This window comes from Mus caroli, unplaced genomic scaffold (assembly GCF_978045245.1).
Source record: "Mus caroli unplaced genomic scaffold, Mus_caroli_1 scaffold_7, whole genome shotgun sequence".
Taxonomy (NCBI): domain Eukaryota; kingdom Metazoa; phylum Chordata; class Mammalia; order Rodentia; family Muridae; genus Mus; species Mus caroli.
The window spans coordinates 93145001-93153217 of NW_028227262.1; the positions used below are offsets into that span (position 1 = coordinate 93145001).

Below are 8217 nucleotides of genomic sequence, written 5' to 3' on the forward strand. Positions count from 1 at the left end.
GAAATTGAAAAATGAAAGATTGTAAACATATTTGTCTTTAATTCCTTTGTCACTTACAAACTTCTGCTTAGAGGGAGGGTAAGAAAGTAATTGTGATGTTTCATTAGGAATTTTAGTGGCAATTCTTCTCTTCAAACTTATTCATTTGAATTAAGATTATGGCGAGCACACCACGTCTTAATGGTGAGATGTGGCAGTTATCTCTCTAGAAGAACGAGCTCACTCAGGCACACTCCCATTACATATCTCTTTGTATGTTGGCTTTATATTGTGCTTTCCCATCTCTCAAATCTCTTTTAGTAGAAGGAGGGGGATCTATTATATGAAAGTATAGATTCTAACTTCTTGTAAGCCGTGGAGAAAGAATGAAGGAAGGAGAGGAAAAAGGAAACAAAAATTTGAGTTTCTATGAAATGGGAGAATTCTGTTACATGTGACTAACTTAATTTTTAACTTCTTTAACTACTATCTGAAGTAAATGATGCCTTAGCTGTGAATATATATATATGGAAAAGTGTTGCCCTTTAACACAGTCTGTATTTAGAAGAGCTGAAATTCAATTCCTGAGTCATATGGATTTCAAACTTTCAACCTTCCACTTCATAAGAATGAAACATCAAAAGAGAAAAATTGAAGCTTGTCTTCCAGTGCCATGTCTTTGGGCATAAAATAATAAAATATGACTAAGAAATAGAGGTGCATGCAAGTGGGGTGACAACAGATTCAACCCATAATTAATCTTTTTCTAAAACACACACACACACACCTATTTTATTTGAAATGTTAACTCTTTCATTTTTATTTCCATCTGAAAAATAAATCCTAGCCATCCAAGGCCTGGAGTAGAACCAGTTTTGAAAACAATGCCCCTGAGTTCTCTCTCTTCACCCCAAGGCAGTATTTCTCTATCTTTTTTGCAGTGTTGGATCACCTAGGAAGCCTTAGAAATTCTGAGGTCTCTGATTTAATCATGATTAATAACCATTTAATCACAGCATGCCTTTGGTGTTCTTTGTTTTAAAAGCTGCCCATATCATTTCAATGTGCTACCAAGGTTGAGACTTGTAATCAGAAAAAAAAAAAAAAGTAAGCTGGAAAGAACCCAGATGCCCCTCAACAGAGGAATGGATACAGAAAATGTGGTGCATTTATACAATGGAGTACTACTCAGCTTTTAAAAAGAATGAATTTATGAAATTCCTAGGCAAATGGATGGACCTGGAGCGCATCATCCTGAGTGAGGTAACCCAATCACAAAAGAACTCACATGATATGTCCTCACTGATAAGTGGATTTTAGCCCAGAAACTTAGCATACCCAAGATATAAGATACAATTTTCAAAACACATGAAACTCAAGAAGAACGAAGACCAAAGTGTGGACACTTTGCCCCTTCTTAGAATTGGGAGCAACACCCATGAAAGGAGTTACAGAGACAAAGTTTGGAGCTGAGACGAAAGGATGGACCATCTAGAGACTGCCATACCCGGGGATCCATCCCATAATCAGCCTCCAAATGCTGACACCATTGCATACACTAGCAAGATTTTGCTGAAAGGACCCAGATAGAGCTGTCTCTTGTGAGGATATTCTTGGGCCTAACAAACACAGAAGTGGATGCTCACAGTCAGCTATTGGATGGATCACAGGGCCCCCAATGGAGGAGCTAGAGAAAGTACCCAAGGAGCTAAAGGGATCTGCAACCCTATAGGAAGAACAACAATATGAACTAACCAGTACCCCCCCACCCCCTAGCTTGTGTCTCTAGCTGCATATGTATCAGAAGATGGCCTAGTCAGCCATCAGTGGAAAGAGAAGCCCATTGGTCTTGCAAACTTTATATGACTCAGTACAGGGGAACGCCAGGGCCAAGAAGTGGGAGTGGGTGGGTAGGGGAGTGGGGGTGGGGAGGGCATGGAGAAATTTTGGGATAGCATTGGAAATGTAAATGAAGAAAATACCTAATTAAAAAAAAAGGAATATCCCCACTTTCTAGAGGGTCCCCTTTAGGTAGAAGAGTTCTGAATGGACAAGGACAAATAGTAGACTACACCAAAATATATCTTTGTTTCTGGGATACCACAACACCCAGAAAATCTATGGATTACCAGTGATGTTTAGCTTACACTAATATCAGACTTCCAGGGTAGTCTGGAGATTGGAGTGCACTAAGTTGTCATCTGGAGTACAAAGCCTCGGGTCTTCAAAGGGTGGCTCTGAATTAGCAGAGCAGACTTTACCTGGGAGCTGGGAGCTGGCTGGAGGCTCTGCCTCCGTCAGCCCCAACCTATGCCAAAGAAGCTGCTCTCCAAGGAACACCCATGTGATTCAGATACATATTAACACATACTGACATGTGAAAACCATCATTAGATAGAAATAATAGGAACTCTGCATTTTTATTAATTACTGACAACATTGGCAATGAAACCTCCTATGCATCAAGACATGGTACATATTAAAATAGGGTACGGAGCAAAAACACAGAGGCAGCACATACAGCCATCACTAACCCACACAGAACCTCTAAACCAGTAGGCACTCACTTATGAAAAAATTTCCTACACTGTAAAAAGGAAAATATCAACAATTCATCTTGCCTTCAGGGAGAATCTGTTTCTCACAGCTTTCATCAGAGCCACTAAGTGGTCTGACTAAAAGATCTTCCAAGGGACCCAAAGTCGTCTTTGGACTTTTTGAACACTGCACCAATGTGAGTGGACATACATATGTACATGCAAGCAAAGCACTCAAACACACAAAACAAAAAAATAAAATTAAACCTTTTAAAACTGGAATGATACAGTGGTCAATTACAGATATCATGCCTTGAAACTGAATGTTGGGCATTACAGAACACTAAAGGCATAGATTATTAGTTTCCATAATGGCACTGTGACATGCAAAAATCCACCTCACATATTAAACACAGACCAATTATGACTTAATTTTTTTAAAATAAGCATCACAAATAGAAACAAGTCAAATACCCTTAAATAGAAAAAAATTATATTGTAGAACATACAAATATCATTCTAAAGTTACAAAAATACTATATATGCATGCACAGATACACCTATGTGAGAGAGAAATTAGAGAAAATGGACTAGACCACATTCAACTGTATCAATTAGAGAACACTCAAAAGTTAATGTGGGATGAAATTGAAGGACGCAGTATGATAGCAGTTATATTAATTTAAACAGCCATATTTTATCTCATAGGCAGATATGGGTCATCTAATGTAGGAACTTGGGTAAGAAGGCATACAGGCTTTCAGGTCTCCTCATAGGAAGAGGCAGGAGAGAGAAAGCAGAGAGTAGCGACCTGAAGTGGGCTATGGCTAGAGGAATATGGTTTTTGCTTGTAATCTGAAGTAAAGATCATAAAACGTCAATATCTGTTAAGGCCGGCTGATTTATCGGAAACTGTTATTTTTTTTTCATTTCTACTTTTGGATATTTAAAATGTTACTTAATATTTGACAAAGGACTGCTCCTTAGGCTTGATCTTCTTCTTTTTTGGTTTAACTTTGAGACAGACTGTCCTCAAATGTATAATCTTTCCTGCCTTAGTTAGAGTGCAGGAAGTGACAGATCATTACAAAATGGATTAAGGCCTGGACACAAACTCCTTACATACATTACATTTAAGGAAAGGTCTCTAGAGTCAACTCAAAGGCAAAGGGGATTCCATGAGCCAGCTCCGCAGAAACACAGTGAGCACTGCCACACTAGGCATGGGGCACAACTGCTCCATGCAGTCTATCAAACCAGCCCCAAGGAGAAGGAAGGTAAGTACGACCCTCCACATCAGGCTCCAGGGGACACCTGCCCCGGCTACAGCCACACAGCATCCTACATGCCCACCTGCACGCCTTCTTTCGAGGAATATCTAGAACTGAGGTTCTGCTATTGCTGTGGTGTTCACCACGTGGGCAGAACCATTATAACATAGGACATTTCCTCTAAGTGCATGGAGAGTGATGGGATGCTCGCTATTGCAGAGTGCCAGGGACCACTACAGAATACCTCTATAGCTATTTAGCAGTCCACACATATGTACAATTCTTTTTCCCAGCACATGTTCCCAAGACCAAAATGTCCTAGGGCAGGGGAACAGGGATCTCAGTTTGTGTGTCCACCCATTATCCTAGGACAGGTCCTTATACCTGCTTGCCATAGCCTGCATAAGCAGATTTCTGAGCACAGCAAAGTTCCCACAAGAAGTAGCATCATGTCCAGGGAAAATGACAGCTCACTACAAGATAGATTGAGGCCTGGACACACCTAGATATAAATTCCTTAAGTAACAAAATATTCAAGCTGTAATTTAAGGAAAGCTCTTCAGAATCAACTCAAGGACAAAGAGAACCGTGTGAATTAGCTTTTCAGGAACTGACATGTATGGAAGTCAGCTTCTCCAGGCAAAGGCCTACTGATGTCATGGGATCAAGGTCTTTCAGGCAGAACTCATCCGGAAGAGAAACCTGTGACCCATGGAGAAGAGTATTAACCATAGACACCTGAACAGACAAACCCTAAAACTCCCCTCATGCCAGTCACCTAATCAGTGAATAGCTACTCTCCTCTCCCTCCTATAAACTCCTGGACTACCAACTAGATGGTGGAGCTGAGCTTTAAAGCAACTTGAGTCCTTTCCAGCGGACTTCACAGTCATGTGTGTTCTTTAATTGTAGAAGCTCATAGCTTGGGCTCCCTTCCTAGTGCCTCATCACTGGGGCTTTGTATTTTGGTTATAGTGTGCTGAATGAGAAATCCAAATATTTTCTCTAAGGAGAAGGAAGCACAGTAGATTAATAATAATGACAACCGTTGTTACATACCATAAAACCTTTTTCCAGAACTCTAAAGAAACAGAGAGCCAGCCATGTTGGTGCACCATGGCCTACTGTAAGGGCATCTATCTCCACCCTTCTTCATCCTGCTGACTTTTTCTCCTCTGAAATCTAAAAAAATTTTGGGATCCCAATTGAGAAAAGCTTTGGCCCACAAATGGCTTGCTGAAATACTCACTGTCCATCATGGGACAGCCTGGTGGAGAACAGTCTCAGCTTTCCTCACATGGCCACCATGGACCACTTCTCCAGTCTCAGCTCCTGATTAGGGAAAATACATTTTTTTTTTTTGGCCTATGATGGTGATCTGGGGTTGATTCTGTTCTCCAAGGAACTAAAAGTTTCTGGTTTCTTCCCACTAGAGTATTTAGCATTTTCTTCCCAATTTGTTGCTTTCTTTCTTGTCGTCCCCCCCACCCCCCCAGGTTTATCTGCCATAGGACAGATAATGATTAAGCTAGCTGCCAGGTAACCTCTAGCCTCAAGCCAAGTGTGACCAGAACTTTGATGTCTTCAGCTCAGTCACCTCCTAGCTCCCTTTTCTTATTTAATAATGGCTTCTTCTTTGCATTTCAGATGCATGAAACACCAGCCCTTGTTTGCACTTTGGTTTCCTCCTCAATCTCAGACCCCCTCAGATGTTTTGCCTCAGCCTAAGCCTCTGCTATAAATGTGACAGCTTCTCTAACCACCAATGCAAGAGACTGAGGACTTCACACAAATTACAACGGCTGCCCTCCTCAGCAAAGAAACGTCCTTAGCTACACATTCTTAGATATATATCAACTGATACGTGAGTAAAAAGATTGACATTCCTATCAAAGTCATAACCCCAGGCTCGGATACCTTTCTCAAAAATTCAGTGCCTAAGTGGTGCTGTGGTGCAGGCAGCAAAGGCTGTGTGGCCACACCAAGAAGAAATCTTTGAAAAGCTGATGAGACCTTGGTGGTGGTACAGAGAAGGGAATGCTAGTGAGGGGGAGGTCTGCACAGGTGGAAGAAGAGCCAGCCTTTGGCCAGGCATGCTCTGGAAGACTGTTAATGCAGGATGCAGAAGGTCAGGAGGACTTTAACCCAGACTGAAAACAAACAAAAAGCTACTGCCTTGGGGGACAAACAACTCTTGTGGCAAGATGCTTATGTAATAGACTGTTAGTCTCAGGATCCAAGGTGATGGGCTATGTACTGGTTAGGAAAAGGAAGAACCAAGAACTCAAAGGGAAAGACAAGTCAGAGGGGAAAGATGGAGCTAGTTTCTTATGGCTTAGGGCAATGACTGGAGACACCTCAGTGCCAGTCCATTGGTTTGGAACAAGACACTGTGAAAGCTGGCAGTTGACAATATGTTGACAATAATATACCTGGAAATCTTTAGATTATCTGACTGTTGGGGATCTATAGCCTTGAGGGGAAGGGATTGCCAGTGTTAGAGGGTTATTGTTTAAATGATGATCATGTGTAAGTTCAAAGTTGAGCAGTAATCTGACGCATAGTTTAAGGAACGAAGAGCCAATGCAAGACAAAAGCAAAATGGCTTCCTTTTAGTTACCAACTGGGTGTCTGCAAGCACCAGCAAAGATTGGGTACTTACAGCAAAAGCAGGTCTAAGTCCTGTTGAAATGTGAGTTATAGGCTGTTGGAACCATTGGCATCAGTAACACTTATGAAGGCTGATGACCTGATTGCACCCTAATGAGTTACAAAAGAGGAAAATATCAGCATGTCAAATGTGGGATTAGACCATAACTACAATCCAAACATTGGAAACTGTTTGCATGATGGTATTGGGCTTTTACATGAGCACAGGGTTTGTCTAATTTTGGGTTCATGGCCACCCAAACACTATCATAAAATGACTCATAATGATATATTCCTATATCCTTAGTTCAGAGCCCCCTCAAACATTATAAGACATTCTGCTGTACCCATAGATCAGTGCCCCCACTCAGCTATCATCATAGAAGCTTCTTCCTGCAGTAGGTGATAGGTAATAGGAGATCCACAACTGGACAATGTGCAGACCAAGGGTCTGTGGTGCACTCAAGTCTTAAATGTGATGTCTCTGTTAACCCTGTGCCCCCAGGGCTCATCAATCTATGCAGAACAGGAGGCAGAAAGATTGTAGGAGTCAGACATTATGTGTGACACCAGAGAAACAGTGTCTTCCAGACACAACAAGGCTGACAACTATATGAACTCACAGAGACCATGGCATCACACACTTTGCAGAGCAGTTCCCCGAACTCAGGCAAAGATTAGCATTTCCAAGCTAATCACAAATAATGACAGAATGGAAACAGATGACATGCAGCACACATGGATGTTTAGATGAAGGATCACAGAGCTTCTATGCCAGGTTGGAGTGTTGCCTCCAGGAGCCACCATGAGTGCTTCTATGGATTCAGTCCACATGAAGATCCTTGCCATGTTGAAGAGTTCTCACACGTTATGCATTGTCCGCAGGGAAACAGGAGGAAGACCAAGTATTCACTTTGCAATATCACGCATTCTATTGTAGCGTTAAGATTATGCCATTTTCTAAACACACCGCCTTGGGTAGACGCTTGACATTTGCTACCTCATTTCCTTCCCTAGGAAATAGAAAAAGCAATAGCACTACCTCCTGGGGCTGTTGTGAGGACAGTTAGTATCTATAAAAGTGTTTAGAACAGCGCTAAAAACACTAACCACTCAGTCACCACGGTCACCACAATCACTGAGACTTTCACTGCAAATGAAGCCACTAATGCATCTCAGCTTTGTTCACTCTGCACTCCTGGATACCAGGAGTGGAAATGTATGCCCTGGGGACGGGAATGAGAATGAGGAGTAGCTGAAAGGGGTCTCCCTGACCCTGGACAGCAGGCTGCGGTCCAGGGAAAAGCTCCAAGCCTAGTGGGAACCTGGCATGTTGGGCACAAAAGGATGCCAGAACTCCCCTCCAGAGGAGGAGCATGGGAAAGGGTTACTGCGTGTGGAAGACTGCCACCTGGAATGGGCACGGGCACCCAGGAGTCACCTTCACATGCCACATATCAGTTGTATAGATTACAGGACCAATGGCAAGCTTCAGTAGATGATTTCTCGCTTGCTTTTCTCTATTTTCTGCTTTTACATGAAATGAGATAAGCTTTGTCCCCGAGAAGCTCACCCAGGCTCAGATGTAGGCTAAACTTTAAGGTTACTGAAAAATACATCGGATAAAGCGCCTGTTCTGGCATCAGACAGATGGAGAAGGGGTGAGCCTAATGCTTACTGCTTCCTAAATGAATGACTTTTTAAGTTGTGAGAATTATTTGCAATCACTGGCTTAGTATTCAACATATGGGAATTATCATAAATGCTAGCCATTATCACTA

General features: G+C 42.1%; 1 long non-coding RNA gene across 3 annotated transcripts in view; it reads right to left on the bottom strand.

Annotated features, from left to right (window-relative positions):
- The window catches only part of LOC147003975 (uncharacterized), a 70738-nt gene extending 63428 nt beyond the window's left edge, over positions 1-7310 (bottom strand). For 2 of the 3 annotated variants that reach the window (XR_015047626.1, XR_015047627.1), the window contains exon 1: positions 6450-7310. This is a non-coding gene — a long non-coding RNA (uncharacterized LOC147003975). The remainder of the gene's footprint in view (positions 1-6449) is intronic. The other variant, XR_015047628.1, reaches the window with a different exon arrangement.
- Between the last annotated feature and the right edge of the window lie 907 nt (positions 7311-8217).